This window comes from Parasteatoda tepidariorum, chromosome 7, assembly GCF_982258835.1.
Source record: "Parasteatoda tepidariorum strain Cologne lab strain chromosome 7, Ptep-v5.0, whole genome shotgun sequence".
NCBI classification, from domain to species: domain Eukaryota; kingdom Metazoa; phylum Arthropoda; class Arachnida; order Araneae; family Theridiidae; genus Parasteatoda; species Parasteatoda tepidariorum.
Genome location: NC_141761.1, coordinates 3,548,223 through 3,565,550, shown reverse-complemented (window position 1 = coordinate 3,565,550; position 17,328 = coordinate 3,548,223).

Here is a 17,328-nt window from a genome sequence, read left to right as displayed (position 1 = left end):
AATATTTGTTTTACGTGCCACATAAATTTGTAAGAGACTTTTTGAATTAGAATTAATTGCATCAATGAGGATAACTTAAAATATTATTCGAATAATACCAAAAGAAGATTAGTATAATAATTACCAATGAATACAGGTAACACAGAACATATTAGTTAATATTTAAAAATTAATAATACTTAGCAAATTATTAATACTTAACTAATATTTAAAAAAAAATCTCAAAACAGAGAAAACAATTATGCTTGATTTTTTCTCTCTCTAAAATTTGTAATACTAACAATAAGTATTTTCAAAAATTCAAATGTCAAACAACAGCTTAAGAAATAACTAAAAAGTTTTCTTTAGTCTAGAATTTTTTTAGTACAATTTTTAAACAAAATATTTAAAACAACGTTATTTTTTTTAGAAATTTTTAAATGTTTATTTTAACAATTTTTTTTCATAAAATATTACATAATTTTTAAAAAACAAATTTTTGAGTATATTTCGATGTCATAATTATAAGACTAGAAATATAAATAATTTTTTCTTGGAATATTGAGAACAGGAAAATTAAGGAAAAAAATAATAAAAAAAGGTTTCTTAATTATGCATCTAAATTTACCAGCAACTTTAAAACAATTAATTCAAAAACAATTTTATTAAAAAAGTTTTCTTTCTTTATATTCCGGTCTTTTTATTATGGTCTTATATGGAATCCAACTCAGAAGACAAGGGTGCCAAGTCATGAAAACTTTGTTAGAACTTTTGGGAGTTAGAACTTTTAGTTATACATTTCCATTGTACAGCAATGGAAAATGGTCTAGCCATAAGGATTATTCGTGATTTTATTTTATCACAAATTAGTGTTAGTAGTTTAGCTCGATGCAAATATCAACTAGTTTTTATTGCACACATTTTTAGGAACAAAATTTTCTCAATTGTTTTTCTGATTGACGCAGGATATTTTTTTCTTATGATTTACCATTCTGTATATAAATAAATTATGCTAAAGCAATTCAAAAGAAATTCTCTCTTTTTACACGCCGCAAAAATTCGAAAAAAGCTTTTTGAAGTAGAATTAATCGCATACATTAAGATAATTTAAAGTATTACTTGAATAAAAACATAATAACGCTAGTTTAATAATAACAAATAAATATAAGTGAATATCTTTAGAATAACTTAGCTGATACTTAATGGAGAATCTCAAAACAGAAAAGAAAATAATGCTTAAGTTTTTTTTCCACCCTAAAACTTATTATTTACCATTTTATTAAAGGAGTAATTATTTTAAAAAGATCAAATGTCAAACAGAAGATTAAGAAATAACTCTAAAACGCTTTTCTTATTCAATTGCTTTTTTAATGCTATTTCTAACAACAAAAAAAATTTAAAAAAGGTGATTTTAGAATTTTTTTAATCTTAATCTTAACAAATTTTATTCCTAAAAATAATAGATAATTTTTCAAAAAATAAATTGTCGAATATATTTTGGCATTATAGATAGATATAATAGTAAAAATATCTTTTTGTCTTAGAAAATAAAAGATGAAATTTTCGCATTTAAAGTATGAACAGAAAAATAAAAAAAATAATAAAAATGTTTCTTAATTATGCATCTAAATTTAACTGCAACTTAATAATAATTCAAAAACGATTATATCGAAAAAATTTCCGCTCTTCATATTCCATGCTTTTTATTACCCACTTATATTCTACCCAACTCAAAAGACAAGTGAAAATAAACGAAATTATGCTTCTTAATTATGCATCTAAACTAATCAACTACTTTATAAAAATTACAAAACCGATCATATTCTAAAAGTTTCAGTTCTGTCAAATCTCTGATAGAAAATTGCATAGCGGATTAAAAATAAGCATACAATTTGTAGTAATTCTTATTTAAATTTTATACGATTTAGTTATAGTAATCTTTTTTATTTATTTGGCACTAATCTCAGTCATAACTCACCAATTTTTATAGAAAAAAATTCCATTTTTTTTCTGCAGATATTTTGAAAATATTACGAGGTAATTAAAATAAAAGTTAATAAAAACATGGCAATAATTATACTAAACATATTATGGCTAAGAATACGCAAAAATTTGGAACAGAAAAAATGTTCACGTTTTATTTAAAGTCGTGCAAGATTATTATAGATTTTATTATAAGTTCTGTTAGAAACCGAAACTAATTATTTAATCCATTTATTATATGAAATAATAAATTTGTGAGAGAAAAAATTATGTCTGAAATATATTCATAAAATATCTAGGTAAATGATTATAAAAAATCATAAAATATCTGGGTAAAAATTATTTTTGAAATCGGAAATCTAATTTAATCCCAGCGTTAAACGCATCCTATTCGAACGTTCGAATCGCTTTCACCAGCAAATTGTTAGGTGAAAGCTTTCCGATAGATGGGAGGAAAAATGAAGATCGCAGCCCGTTAGCAAAATCCGTTCGAAAGCGCGAGGTTTCAGGTTTTCCCTAGGAGTAGAAACGTGACGTCAAAATGACGTCATTTTTCTCTTCCTAGCTCGTTCGAAGTCTGCGAGGTTTGAGCTCCAGCAGATCACCGAAGTCAAGCATCACTGGCTGCTGTCAGTGTGTGGGTGGGTGACCACTTAGATCAGTTTGCGCAGAAACCGAGGGTGTGCGGTATTGATCCTCCTTAAACTGTGCTACAGTAAAGTACTCGACTTCGCGTGCAGGTCGTTGGGCTACCCAAGCGGGGGGGGGGAGCATCCCCTCTGCACAGGATCAAAATTGTGATGGCATGTCTTCGGATCATCCTCAGGGATGCTTCCCAGACCGTCGCCAATAGCCCATTGTGCAGCTCTAGTGCGACGTAAATGAACTGCAACAACAACAATATATCAAAATCATTAGTTCATTTAAGCAGTAGAGCTGCACAATGGGCTATTGGTCACGGTCTGGGAAACATCCCTGAGGATGATCCGAAGACATGCCATCACAATTTTGATCCTCTGCAGACGGGATGGCACCCCCGCTTCGGTAGCCTGACGACCTGTACGTGAAGTCGAGCACTTTACGACTGAACAGTTTAACGAGGACTAATATCACACACCCTCGGACCCTACGCAGACAGAACCAAGTGGTCCTCCACCCGCACACTGGCAGCAGCCAGTGAAGCTTGACATCGGTGATCTGCTGGAAACCGTCTCTTAACTATCACTACAGGACTTAGATTCTTTATTTTTATTCTAGAATGCAAATTTTATAAAAAGTAAGATAACGGTGCTCAGCAGACTATTAGGTAAACATCTTAAAAAAAGATCAGAAATTAGAATAAATCGTTTGATTCTAGGGGTGGAAGTTGCGGGGTCGAATCCCGCTTTCACCCTGGTTTTTTCTTCGCTATGTCCTTCTCTGTATTTTATTTTACAACCGTCGTTGAACAGCGAACGCCATTAGGGTTTACGACCACTAATGTTCGACACCGTAGCCTTGTAATTTTGATTCCAATCCGAAAGACAAGGGAACTCCTGAATCAATTATTGGGGAGAAATTTGCCACCGTGAAAGACTTTTTGAAGCAAATAGTCGGTATTTGCGTTATATGGAGAAGAGCACCTTCCACGGTTAGCCTGACTGCAAGCGAATAGTTTAGCCCGTGACCTGTCTTTCACTGAGGATATTTATTGTCGGTGCGAGCCAGGTGCGGAATTCGGATGGACCAGCTATCATTGGGGTCGAACCCGTGTCACCTTCTTGGAAGGCAAGTGCTCTATCCTCTCAGCCACCCTTCTCAATATTATAGCCGTCGTTGAACAGCCAATCCAATTTTTTGGCTTGTTTACGTCTATGAACGCTCAACTCCTTAGCTATGTAATTTTTTACCCAATCCAGATGACAGGGAAACTCATGGATCAAATATTGGGAGAAATTTTGTCTCCGTGGCGGACTCTTTTTAAGAAGCTAACCAGCAGTAGAGTTGCATGGACAGGAAAACCGCGAAAACATCCCATGATCAGCCTGACGGCAAGGGGACTCTAACCCATGATTCGTCTACCACAGAGGACCTTCTCTGTATTTTATTGTATTTTAAAACAGTCGTAGAGCAGTTACCCCAATTTTTTTGGGTTCTTGACTACCAATGTGCTGTAATGTAATGTAACTAACTCAGTAGTTTTCTAATTTTTAATCAAATCCAGAAGACAAGGGATTTCCTATGACAAGTATTAGGAGATATTTGTCTTCGTGGAGGACTTTTTAATAGAACTAAGCCGCATTTGCCTTAGAGAGGAAAACCACGAAAACCTCCCATGGTTAGCCTGACGACAAGGGGACCCATGATCCGTCTACCACTCAGGATATTTTACATCAGCACTGTAGTTGGTTCAAACCGGTCGCGGAATCCCCTGAGCCACCATGCTCCATCTTCTCTGTATTGTGCTATCTGTCTCTTTATTTAACAAATGTTTTTAATGTTATAGGGGATATTTCCGTATCTTCATCTGCCATGCCAATCAAGATCTCGAAGGTGCCAAATTGATTTTAAATGGGAAAAATTAAACAAAAATAATAATAACGCGCAGATTTTTGCTCAAGAGTGACTTTGAGTTACACCCTTGCAGAGGGTCTGCCACCGCTGCTTCGTTAGCCCGATAACGCGCACCCTTGGTGTCTACGCATTCTGATCAGAATGGTCACAAATCCACTTACAGACCGAAGTGATCTTGAACTGTGTCTTTACGATCATTCCATTGCGAGAAAAAAAAATGTTTCTAGAAAATGTCCATTTAGAAATACCGATTTTAATAATTTCATCAATATTTCGTCCACATACATAAAATAAACAGTAATCCAAAAAAATTCCAACACTTTATTCATAACACGAGCGTGGAAAGTTAAGATAATATGTTTAATATTTTTTAGAATATGTTTATATGTTATATTTTTTAGAATATGTTTAGAATATGTTTATATGATAATATGTTTAATATTTTTTAGTGTCAAAAAATAAATTGTAAATCTATATCGTTTACACTAATCAAATAGTTACGTTTAATGTAAAGCTACTAAGTACTATTAATATTGAGTTCTAGTACGTAAAAATCTTATCATTGAATCTAAAATTGTTCAGGATGTTAGCTTTTTTATTTCGTTCGCTACGCATCGCATACTTTTAAATGAACTTTACTTCGAAATCCAATAATTCTTAATCGTTCTTTAGGATTGCTTTTTTTTAAAAAATGCATATTTCTGCTGCTAATCTAAAACTCAACCATAAATTATACGTTCTCTTAGGAACGTTTATAATGTACCCATTCCATTACTACTTTTACGTTAAATAAGTTTGTTTTTTAAAACATATAACCGATTTATTCAACTTTTGCTTCTTAACCTCTTAGCCACTGTAATCAAAGAGAACTGCATCGCTCTGTTTTATATTTGAAGAAAGACTCAAAAACAACAGGAAGTTCTTTGAAATCTCTTTACTACAAAAATATTTCAGCAAATATCAAAATACTTATTGGTAAATAAGATTCGATCATTTAGAAATATTCACATTTTTAAAATTTGTTTGCAAAAATTAAACTATTAAAAAAAAGCTGTTTTAAAAAAATATCTATAATTTTATTATTTTAAAACAAATAAATTTAAAAAAAATCTTTTTAATCATTGAATCAATCCCATTTTGCTCCCTTAGTTTCTCTCCTTAATATTAACCTATATTTTTTAAGCTCGTCCAGATATCATATTATAATATACTATACTACAATACCAAAAGAAATAGTTATAAGTAAACTGGGGGACCCACACTATCTGATAATATGGTTCCGTTTAAAAAAAAAGACCAGGAAAACATAAAAAGCTACATTGCAACGCAAAGAATTTTTTTTTTACTTAATACTGGTATTTTAATAACATAATATAATCTAATGAAATATTACGAAAGCTGAATAAGAAATTAAGAAATTGTTACTCATATACTGTACATATAAATGGCCCCATATCTTCTTCTAATATTAATCAATAATTTTCAAATTAGGTCAGACATTATATTATAAAATAATATTTTACCACGCTGTAGTGTATCTACTACTACAAAAATATCGAGACATGTTAACACGATTCTATGTTGGGTACCTTCTGACAGATGAAAGTTGATATCGTCTGTAACTTCTCACTCGTCATTGGTGACTGTCGGACGTGATGCGAACACGCCTACCTTGACAGAAACTCCTACTTTGATTTGAACACGCCAACATTGATGGATGTTCCCCATTGAACAGTTGACTTGTGACTACGACATTATCCACCTCCTCCCACTGTTGCTACGTACAACGCATTCACTCGACTGCTAAACGCAACACAGCAGTGACCACGACTCTCACAATCAGCATTCCAAAATACGGTGATCTTAATACAGCTCTCCCGGCTTCTCACAAAACAGCAATGAATCAACTAGTGGTAACTGTTCATCTTGTCTATCACAGCTATAATTCTGGTTCACTAGTATATAAGACATGTTAACTCGATTCTAAGGAAAATTTATCTTGTCAATATTTAAAAATAATATTTAGTAAAAAAAAAAGGATTTTTGCAATTTTGTAACATAAATAAAATATTTATTTACTTAAAATTATTTTTTTCCCTTTAATAAGTGAGGTAACATAATGAAAGTGCTGAAAATAAGAAATTGTTACTCATATACTGAATATATGCATATGGTTCCATATCTCCTCTTAATATTAATTTACAAGTTTCAAACTCGATCAGATTTTATATTACAATTAGGACTGGACTATAAGTCGATATATCGCGACACATCGATTAAACGCCTGTATCGGCAGGCCGATACAGCGACTTTAGTTCCAGGCGATGCATCAGAAATCTGATTTAAGCCGTCGAGTAAAGAAGACGAACGATATAGCGATATGCGATATAGCAATATACGATATAGCGATATACGATATTACAATATAGCGATATACGATATAGCGATATACGATATAGCGATATACGATATAGCGATATACGATATAGCGATATACGATATAGCGATATACGATATAGCGATACAAGGCACGCAAGGATCTCTTACGTTCCGATACCAACTCGCGCTGGGGAAGACGATGTTCGTATCATTATATTGAAACGGCCTTGATTGATGAGCGGTACCATCAGAATCAGTTTTGAGAGCATATATCGTGATCTCGCATGTTCGTTTCCGCACCTCTTAGTTTTTTTTTCTTCTTTGTCGCTACTTGATATCGTTTCTTGTAGATTATTTTCAGTGGGACTGACTTTGTGATCGTCGTTGCCTTGTTCTGAACGTAATCTATTATTGAAAAGAATATATAAAGAAGTGTTTTTTAAATAGTTAGGTAAATTGTTTTTTTGAAACAAAACTTCCTTTTTTATTTTTAAATGTGAAAATTAATTTTGATATTATATGTTTAAGTATTATTTTACATTATTGAATTTATTACAAGCGGAAATCTAATTTAGTGCCCATAAAGAATTAAATTAATAAGTAATTAAATTTGTTACGCTATTTTTTACTTTATTTTAATTTATTAAAAACTTTTTGGAAAAAATAATAATTTAATGGGTTTTTATTACTGATTTTAAATTTATAAATCTTTAGTTGCTTTCATTTTTATAAATGAAATTATAACAAAACTTATTTTTCCTCTTTTGGATTTGGTCATAAGTCAATCAACTTTGTTTATTCAAAAAAATTAGTAATGTTTGCAATTGCGACTTCTTTTTTTAAAATCATTTAGCCCTTCGTTTTATTAAAGAGTATAATCGTGTTTCTTTAATTTTATTTCAATATTGTCAGTTGAATATACTATCGAATATCATAATTCTTTTGTTTTTATTTTTAAGAAATTAAACCTTACTTTGTTTTTTCGTTCAGAATTCGGTAATTATTCAATTTAACTTTATTATTTATGTGAAATAATAACGATAAAAAATAGTGTTGTTCTAAAAGTGTTTTTTTTTTGTTTAATTTATTTAGCACTTTGTTTTAAGCATACAAATAATTTTTAACGAACTTATTTTTTAAATTTTCTTTCTGTATTGTTAGGTAAATATATTGATAAATTTCAATTTTATTTATTTTTTTATTATTTATTTTTAAACTAAGAAATCTTTCGTTATTTGCGCGATCATTTTTAGAGAATATAACATTAATATCTTTCGTAAGCAAAACATATACATCAAATTCATAAATTGATTTAAATCAATCTGAGTATGAAGTTTTGATAGAAATCCGACTTTCTCCGCCTTATAAGTAAATGAATTTCAAAAATACATCGCTATATCGCGATGCAAAACTGACGATGCATCACGGTATAAAATTTCTTATATCGCCCAGTCATAATTACAATATACTATACTATCATACCATAGGAAATAAGTATAGAAAAATCAAGAGGCCTACAATGTGGCATAATACGTAGGTATGCCTGCATATATTTCATCGCGTGTAAGTATGTATGTACAACTTTTAACGATAATACCGTTAAAAGTTGGAAATTGTTGCTCACTTTACTGTATATATAAATGGCCCCTTATCTCTCTTTAATATTAAATTAAATTTCTCAAAATCGGACAGATAATATACTATACTACCAATAATTATAGACAAACAAGGCAGCCCAGAATTTGTCACAATGTGGAACTATATAGTTCTATTGACAAACCATGGGAAATTACATAAAAAGTTTGTTATAGGTCGAATACTTAGTGTGTCCAAATGGTTAAATTGATAGGAAGCAACAAATTGTTAGTCTTGAGGCTTCAGGGTTCGAACCCCAAACTTAGTCAATATTTAAAAGAATTTTTTTATTATTTATTTTGCAATAATGTTGCGTAAATTAAATATTCCTTTACTTAAACTTATTACTTTTTACTTTTATAAGTACGTAATGAAAGAAAGTGTTAAAGTAATAAACTGACGCTCATGTACTGTATATAAACGGTCCCATATCTCTCCTAAATATTAACCTAACATTTTCAACATTTCAATTTTCTCGTATTCTTGTAACTTCGCAAATTGATTGCAAGTAGTAACAAAAGCATGATCGCTTTTTGTTCAAATCTTTCAAATTACTTGCATCATTGTTCTCTTCAGCTATAGCCAGTCAAAATTTCAATGTAGGCTTATATCGAATTGTTGTATTAATAGTACGGTTTTTCTAACGGAAGTCGTATAAATTATTCTAAATTACAGACGTCAAGTTTTCCCTTCCGAGATCTTATTGAATGAATTAAATACGAAAATTGAAGTTCAGTTATGCAAAGAATACACTTAAGTTACAAAAGTTGAAAACTAACTTTAATTCTCCATATCCTATAGTGCAAAACTTTTTTGGATTGTCAGATGCATTTCTCGAGGAAATAATCATATTATTGAGGCCTATCGATACGCAACCGTCTATAAACTTTAATATTGTTCTTCAATGAATCTGGTAAGTCTGGATAAATTTGATTTCGGCACCACTTAAATTCAAGGAAAATGTTTTTCTTTTTATTAAATAAAAACTTAAAATATTCCCATAGTATCCGTAGAGAATAACATATCATAGAATGGCAACTAATTATTGTAATTATTAAGCTAAGTAAGAATAAGCAGTAGGAATTTTTACAATGCATGTCTTGGCCACACAAAATTAACACACAGACACCTTTTACTTAACGAACCTGAGCCTATTTGCATCAGTTGTAGAGAACCACTAACCTTAAAGCACATCTTGAACCAGTGTTCCAATTTTAAAATGAAGAGACAATGATATTCTAACAGTGAATATCCTGAGTTATTGGAGACAATTCACTTAAAAACCTAATTCACTAAAAAACCTCCAAAATTTTTAAACAGATTTTTACTTTTGATCAGATGTTAAACGAGGTATAACCTTCTTTGGCTTTTAGCGCAGAAAATAAATATCTAACAAAATACTAACTATCTAACTAAATAAATAAGTATCTAACTTGTTGAATATCTTAAATACACTGCATTCTTCCAAAACTTTTAAACAGATTTTTACTTTTGATCAGATGTTAAACGAGGTATAACCTTCTTTGGCTTTTGCGCAAAAAATAACTAACTAACAATATATGTCTCTCCATTCAATAATTTTCTCTCTTTCAAATTATTATATTTGAATTATGAAATTTAGAAAAAAAGAAAAAGAAAATAGCCTTTCTTGATGGAAAATTACAATGACTTGATGTCAGAGAATTTTATTTCAGAAATTAATTTTTTAAAAGCATTCATCTTCACTCATTGAGTAACGAAAAAAATTATGATTTAAAAAATTTCCTTTGTTTATTTAAAACAGTAGCCTGCTACTTTTTTTTTCTTGCTTGATGGTGATATTCAAGTCATATCGGGTCTAAAAATTTTTCACCTTTCAAATAACTGGTAAATGGATGAGACATTAGTTTTCTAAAGTGATTAACTCTTTGCTTGAATTACTTGTTTGTGAGCTATACAATTTGTAATTACAAAATAATAATGATTATAAATAAAAAAAGTAAACAGTTCTTATTGGTAGAAAATTATATTTGTGAGTATGTGTAGTTGGTCTCGTAAATTTTGAAAATTTTTCAATCATATATACTTTTGCATCATGAATACTTTTTAATATTCATTAGGCATTTGTAGGAAATACATTTAAATATGAATGAATCCATTAAAGTATTAGCAATTGATCCTACTCACGTCTCAGTTTTGGTTTGCCCTTATGGAACACAGAATCCGAAAAACGTATGGAGGACGAATCCGCAGAAAATAATATATCAAATAATGCGCATAATATTTCGTGCTTTTATTAGATTCTGGAAAATCTAAAGACAAGAAATCGAATAAAACCTCCACAAAAAAAATCTAAAAGCCGTAAACACCTTTATCAGCTACAGAACCTGACACGTCTTCCAGCAACTAAAAATAATGTGCAAAAAAATTCAGTGTCTTTATTAAATTTAAATGTTGAACAATCTTCAAATGAAGAACAAAATGAAAACTGTGAATCTTTTATACCTTCATAAATATTTGCCGTTTATGATGCTTTTAGATTAAGCATAACAAAATTTAAATCCCTTTGAGATGAATGTGACTCTAGTATTTGTCTCTTAATATTATTATTTTTTTTTAATTCTCAATTGTAAGAGAGCTGCAGTACTAAACATTTTATATCATAATACAAAGTCTGACAGCGTGACAGTTCACATTGTGAACGGGTGACAATTTTAATTCAATGAAAGAAATAATGTTAAGTAATGTTTTCAAGACAATGAATTTTATAGATTTAAGGTAATACAGTTATAAAATCATTTACTGCTTAGATTGGCGATGAGTCTACCTAAAATATTCATGATTTTTCTGAAAGTAGTATAAGATGGTTTTCCTTAAAGTTTATTTGAAAAAAAAAATGGTTTCTTGGTGCTTCTATACATTTTAAACCTGATCTTCATACTCGCTTATCATGTGGTTATTCTAGGTTCTCCAATTATAATCTGCTATAGTTATTTTTTCCCGGTATTTACTTCAGGAAATTCATATTTTTGGTGGTGGGTTTTAGTTACCAAAAAATATCCAGCATGTTATTGCTCAACTACATATATGTTTAAAGAATAAGTTGTTTTGTTATGTTTAGAGAATTAGTAATAAAGATGATCCAGTATTTTAATGAATACAGATAATTAGTCTATGATAGAAACTGCTGATTGCGAATATATTGGGTTAAAACCCCCTTCCCGACTTGTTAACCATAGTATGTTTTCGTGGTTTTCCTCTCCATGTAACGAAAATGCTGCTTAGTTCCATCTAAAGGTTTTTCACGAAGGCTAGTTTCGCCCGATACTTCATACCGTGTCTTCGCAGTTGGGTTCAAAATTATAAGGTTACGGAATCTATAGTCGTAAACTCAGAATTGGGTCAACGGTTTAAAATAGATAGTCAAAAACATCCATAGTCGTTGATAAGAAAATGTTTTAATTAAAAAAAAGTACGTTTTTGAATATTGTAAGCTAATTGTTAGTATAAGTCAAAATTATGAAACGTTGCTACTGGCCATTTTTTACAATGGTTACTTCTTTTCAACACACGGACACTTTTTAAAAATTTTAAACAATTTAAAAAAGATATTAATAATGAAATGTGAAGTCCATTAGACTGCTTTTTAGACCCACTGGGAACAAGAAAGCGGGGAAGGCCGCGGTTGAAATAGGCTGACTCAGTGGAGTCTGATTTTCTCGAAATTAATGAAAAGAATTGGAGATCAAAGATAAATCGGAAACCGTCATGGAGAAATCTCCTGAGGAAGGCATTGGCTCACATTGGACTGTCTGGCCAACTATAATGATTATGATGTCCATTAGCCTACATCACTATAGTGCATTTTTATACAATCGTCTTTTTTGGTAGGTAGGTACTTCATTTACGTCGCGCTGCACAATGGATTATCGGCAACAGTGTGGGAAACATACCTGAGGATGATCCGAAGACATGCCGTGCCAATTTTGATCCTATACCGAGAGGATGACTCCCCTGCTTTGGTAGGCCTGCGTACGAAGTCGAGCACTTTACGGTAGAACAGTTTAATGGGGACGGCTCACCTTCAGTCCCTACGCAGGCAGTCACCCACCCGCTAACTGACCACAACTTGTTCTATTGGGAACCCTGTTTTTACGATCAATCCACAACGGGACTAGTCTTCTTTGAGAAGGTTTTTAAAAACAACAGTTGTTTTTTAGAATCTTTTACCGGTTCTTATAAATTAATGATAGTGATATTGATTTGACTTTAAAGACGAATTTAGTTTTATAAAAACCACTTAATTGTTCAGTGTGCTGAACTCGAACAAATCGCTTAAAAAGTTACAACTGTAATTTACCTAGCTATCCCGACTGGGATTTTGTCCACATTGATTATGCTTAGTGCTTAAAAAGGCATAAGTACGAAATTGTTTGTTCAGTTGTTGAATTCACATATTTGACATGAAAAAACCGAAACCATAATTTCAAATTAAGATTGATAATGACTTTTTTTTTCTTTTTAATAAAACTATCTGAGTCATAAAGCACGATTTTTTTTTAAAAAACAAGCAAAATATTAGTTCCGAGAATTATTTTAAATATATCTTAACACTTTTACTACGTATAAGAAGCTCACATTTTGTAATAATTGATTATTTTTTTTTTATTTAGCATTAAAATAGTATTTAAAATTAAATTTAGTTGGAAAAAAACTTTATTTATAACGGTTGTAATTTGGTAAACAGATTCACCTAAATGCAGTTAATAACTTAAGTTTCCAAAACTCTTTTAAAAAAAAGAAAAGAAATAAAAAAGTCTGGATGAAAGTTTGAAGTTTTTAAGATTCCCCTTCTGAAAAAATTGTCACCACAACATTGTTCAAAATCAGTTGAAAGAATGAATTTTTTAAAAAAAAATTTTAAAAATGTGTCCTTAATTGAGTATATCAAAAGTTTTGTAAAAATTATTTTTTCTCCTCCTGACTTCGCTAGTATAAATGTTCGCTCGTAATTTGTGATTTGGCGTTGTTGTGTTGTGAGATTTGGCGTTTTTCATATTAAATCTGGTAACCCTTTAATTGTTTTCATAATTTACAAAATAGTATTCGGTCAGTTCTATTACGAATTTTTCAAAGTGATTTATTAAGATATTTAAAAGCGATTTTCGACCAAAGAAAATTATTCAATTATTAATTTAATTAGTAATTTAATCTTGGTGAGTACGTTTGATCTTTAATTTAAGCTTTTTTTCAAAAACGTTTTTAGTATTTATTGTTTGTAAGAAATTTATTCAATAAGGCTTTGTATCGCAATGTTTTTGTTGTTGTTGATGTATTAAGAAATATACAGTCGGGCCTCTATTTAACGAAGTCGCTAAATCCCGATAATAAGTTCGCTATATGGAAAATTCCTTAGAAAGAAGTTCACCCTTTGAAATACTTAAATAACACAAAACAGGTTTTAAATTCATAAACACTATAGGTATAATTAAAATCGCAATAGATACACCTTTATTTTGTAGACTATTATCTACTATTTATTTTATAAATATTAACCATAAAAGAAATCCGAATGAAAGGCAAGAATAGAGTAAAACATTATCCAATATAAATTATAGCTGCATTTATATTTCATAAACACTAGACATAATTAAAATAGCAATGAATACGCCTTTATATTGTAAAGTAGTATCTACTATTTACTTCATAAAAACAAATAGCAAAACATTACTTTATATTGTATCTAAACAGTATGTAGTGTTACACAATCATGCTACATACATTTTCAACTAAAAAAAGCTGAATTTATGCATAAAATTACAGTTGCATTTATTATAAAAGTAACATGCATTACCACATGCATATTAAAGTTTACTTGCTACTGATGAAATTCGTTTATTTAGTCTGAGTTTATTGTTTGAAATGCGAATAAAAAGGGAAAGTGATTTCTTTCAAAGTTAAGTGGCTTTGAAATTCAATTCCAGGTCATCTCTCCCGTAAAATGCGTTAACAAGTTTTAAATGTTCTGAAATATTTTGGGAAATAGGGAAAGTGGAAATCCGATTTTTGAAAATCTGATTTTTTTTTTTGTAGTATTTGATTCGAATCACGTAATTTAAAACGTGAAGTCGTTTATGTCATGTTATTCGAATCAGTGATCCAAGTTGCTAGATTCAAAATGAGATTTGAATCAGTTCTTGCGATCCGAATCACGTGATTCAAATCGGTGTTTGAATCACATGATTTGAATCGCAGATCAGAATTACTTGATTCAAATGGTGATCCGAATCGTATAATTCGAATCAGTAATGGGAATCACTTCATAAGAATCAGTCATTCGAATGATTCGTTTTAATCGGTTATTTAATTCACTTGATTCAAATATTGATCGAAATCACATGATTTGAATAGTGATTCAAATTACTGATCGAAGCATGCGATTTGGATCAATGATTCGAATCCAGTGATTATCTTGAAAATGCAAATTGTTTTTAGTAATATTATAAGTAGCTAAGTAGTAATTATTTTGAAAAATGCTAGAAAAACTTTTAAAATTTCCACGATAATCAAATCTCATTTCTTTCATTAGCTGTCAAAAACGATTCAATACAAAATTGTGAAAAATTCTTTGGTTTTCTGTGCATGTGCACTCTGAAAAGGTTGCTTTAAATCAGGGATGGCATGGGCGGATCGTGAATTTGTGGGGCCCTGGGCTGAAATTACTTAGGGGTCCTAATAGCCATTTTGTCAAAAAAACTGTTTTCTATAGTGATGCAGATGAGTATATAGAAAAAAATAGGACATCCCGCAAGAAGAAATTATTCTTTTTCAAACTAGCATCTTTAAAAGAATTCTTTAAAGTTAAACAATCATTCTGCATTTCTCGAAATTTATTAGCCTCCGAATATTCATCACTAGAACTGCATAATTTATTAGTATTCGACATTAAATAAATACCGCACCCTGTATCACTTTCTTCCCTCATCATCGAATTACTTTTTAGGCTAATTTTTAGAATTTTATTAAAGTTTTACTGAACTTGTTCCCTAAATCTTTATTAAGGTATGTAAATCACTACAGTTATACTAATTTCAATTTAATTCGGAATTTGTAAAACAGTGCTTAATTTTCTATCTTTTAAAAATAGATTTTTTCTGTCGATTGTCTAAATTACAAAAAAATGATTTTCGCATTTTCTCTGCAATATTTTTCACAAACTAGTCATTATATAATGGTTACGATTATTTAAATATTGTATATGTATATTGTTTATTGAATATTGTATGATTACTTAATAATTTATAGATTTTATGTTTTTAAATTAAGAACTTCAAACGATAGAAAAAAAATTTTCTTACTGCAGATCCTAATTATGATTTTTTTTGTTTTTTTTGAAAAACGATTAAAAATATTTTCGAGTGTTTTATATATATATATATATAAATATAATGTTTGAAACAAAATTAAGAAATTTCTTTAAAAATTTAGTAATTCCAAAACATGATTGATCATAAAATTAAATTTCCAGTTAAGTTCGTAGTTTGTATTCAGTTCAATCCCAATTATCGTTTTACTTTTATCCAACTCTTTATTTAATCTACTTCTATAGCAACAAGTTTGTGTTATAGCTAATTCTAAGTGATTACTGTACAGTTAGTAATTATTTTGCAACTTCAGCAGCAAACAAGTATAATTAAAACTCATAAACTTGTGCTAGACAAGGAATCTTCATTTTACTACAAGTAATTTGACTAAATAGCGCATTACCCCCATGAAAATACCTACTTGCGAAAATAAAATGTTATTAGTACATTAGTTTTAAAATACGTTAAAAATTCTTGAGACAAGTTCGCATTTTGTTGGCAATTTGTATTTTACTTTCAGCTGCATTTACTCCAATACTTGCTAAATCAAACACGAAAAATTTTACTTATTTCAGAACTCGTTTTAGCAACTCATTTTCATGTAGATTAGTTGAAATGTTTAATTATGTAATTAAGTTTGAAAGCGAAAATCGTATTTTGGTTTTTACAAAAAAGAAAAAAATTTATTGCTAAGGTCTTTTTCGTAACAAAAAATCAAGTTTAACTTGAAGGTAAATAAATTATGTTTTATCCGTGTCCTAAATCTGTTAATTACAAATTCGTTCTATACATTTCGTACCGAACCATATGGTTTTAAGTTCGGTTTCAGTTCTTTAAGTCAGTGGTCTGTTTAGAAGAAATTTGATCCATTAACGGACCCTTCACAAAATGTCTTTTCATAAAAACGGACCCTTCACAAAATAATTTCTCTTTTAATCGGACCCAGTGCCCTAGACTATCCCGGCCCTCTTATTCATTATTTTTAAAGTTTTCAATAAAATGGTCGGGGGGGGATAGCCTGGTTGGAATAACGTTTGCAAAAACGTAAGACAAAAATAACAGCCAAGCAAGAATTTAGAAATTCGTATTTTCAGAATCGCATCTTTTTTTCCTTTAAGTTGAATCTCGTGAAAAACACGCTAATAGAAAATTGCAATGAATGCGTTTAATATGAAAGCTGTGAATTTTAAAAAAACACTTTATCCCGAAAAGAATGCTAGTTGTAAATATAATTATTGTTTACTCTATTATTGTTACTCTATTACTCTATTATTATTATAATTACTCTAATTATTGTGTCAACTATCTAAATTTGGATAAGTTTGACAAAATTAACAGTTAGTTTAGCAATTCTGAAGACTTAACCCCTTCCTTCTCGCTCTCGTGAAAATGACGGGGTGAGTTTTCGCCCGCTATTTCTCGCTCCCGTGATATTGTCGGGCTGGAGTGTTCAGTA